The sequence below is a fragment of the Hibiscus syriacus genome, unplaced genomic scaffold (genome assembly GCF_006381635.1).
Source record: "Hibiscus syriacus cultivar Baekdansim isolate YM2019G1 unplaced genomic scaffold, ASM638163v2 tig00110328_pilon, whole genome shotgun sequence".
NCBI lineage: Eukaryota > Viridiplantae > Streptophyta > Magnoliopsida > Malvales > Malvaceae > Hibiscus > Hibiscus syriacus.
This window is the reverse complement of record NW_024062685.1, coordinates 6,514,853-6,516,965: the sequence shown is the minus strand read 5'-3', so window position 1 is coordinate 6,516,965 and position 2,113 is coordinate 6,514,853.

Below are 2,113 nucleotides of genomic sequence, written 5' to 3'. Positions count from 1 at the left end.
AGGGTGCAACCATAAAGTGTCGATCCATATATAAAAAGTGTCGATCCCGTAAACATCGAAACCCAAAAGTATAATGTAATATGTAATTTTTCAATCTAACCGGTACAAGTATACCGGTTTTATGAGATAATAGGTCTAAATAATGTGTCGACACTTTTTTTAGTTTGTGTCGATATTTTTGGTCCAGAATGAATGGCAAACAGGGTGCAACAATAAAGTGTCGATCCATATATAAAAAGTGTCGATCACATAAACATCGAAACCCATAAGTATAATGTAATAGGTAATTTTTCAATCTAACCGGTACAAGTATACCGATTTTATGAGAGAATTAGTATATAATATGTATCAACACTGTTTAATGTTTTGTCGATACTAATTTAAATATCAAGTGTTTTTCCACCGTTCACTATATATAGTACTCTAAATCGAAAAAACCCTAAACATAAAGGCAAGCAGGCAGAAGATAACTCTTCCTCTCCGAAGAATACTAGCGTTATCATAACAGTGATGATCAGATATTCAGGTAAATTTATCGATATTTTATGGGTTTGATTGATTTCTATATTGGAGTTTTTTTTCTGAATGTGTTTGTATTCCATTGTAATAGCATCCAACCAAAATGGCTCCAAAACGTCAACGTCAGAAGCGCGGTCTTTCTCAAAGCTCTTCTCAACCCAGTTCTTCTCAACCACAACCTCCTTCTGTAACAAACGATTCTTCTGAGGAAATCAGGTCCTTCAAAACTCTGAACTTTAGATCCGATATGGAGAAACAAAGATGGCAGACGAGTTTTAAAGTAAGGAAGATTCGTCCCGAACATGTCATTGACCTGGGTTTCTTGTTTGATGATAAATATGCATTTAGTTTTAAATCCACATTTACATCTTGGGGTTGGCTTGAATTCCTTGGTGTAGAACCAAGATATTATCCCAACCTAGTTAGAGTCTTCTACAACAATGTTTCCTTACAGCACGAGCCTAATAAGACTAATATAATAGGAATTAATACACATGTCATGGGGAAGGATATATATATATCTCCGGAAACTATTGCGGAGGGTTTAGGTGTAACAAATAAAGGGGATTCAGATGAAAATGGTGTAGATTGGTCTACAATTAAACGGGTTGCTAGAAATAGCCCAATTCACCTCGATGTAGAGTCGAGAGTGTTTCACAAAATGCTCACATGGTATATCCGACCTAGTGGGGGAAAACATTCAACGCTTCGAGACAGCGATTATTGGTGGATAGCAAAGTATAAATCCAAATCCAAAACGGCTCCAAACATTACAAAACTCATATTTAATACAATTGTATATATGGTCACAAAGGGAGCAACAATTTCAACTACACTACCATATGGATGTGTCATCACCCATCTGTTGAAGAAGAAGGAAGTTGATTTTTCGCATGACGCCCTTGTTCGATTAACCCGCAAGATTGAAATGGTATTTATTAAAAAAGCGGGATATGATTTTGTTGAAAAACTCGGTTGGAAGCATGTCAAGGAGGTCGGATTAGATCAAGAGATGGAGGAAATAGACCCTGTTGGCCATGAAGAAGAGCAACCAAGTGGAGACGCAATGATGGAAGAAGCTCCAGTTGCAGAGGATGTCACAATTAAGACCGTGATGGAATACATGGTCAATTTTCGGGAGCATATTGATTCCCTTATGAGTGGAATGCGATCCGATATTTCATCATTGCAACATGAAGTCTCCATGTTGCGTGACGAATTACGTCAACGACATCAAACGAGTTAGGTAATTCATTATTTATATTTCTAAACATTTACACGTTCTGAACTGTATTTTATTTTCTTTTAGCAGATGTGGACAACCAAGCGGTCAATGAAGATGAAACTGACGATGAAGATGACGATGATGATGACGATGAAGCTGACGATGAAGATGACGATGAAGATGATGACGATGATGATGATGATGATCCAAACAAGTATATCGTGTCTGCAACGCCGCCTTCAAGAAAACTTTTAATTTTTGATCTCAATGGTGTCCTTGCCTACATCCCAAGACTGTCTGCAGGTTTTAATTCTATTCTTTTGTATCCATTATTTTAACATACAGGCGTAGAACTTTAATCTCATTTTC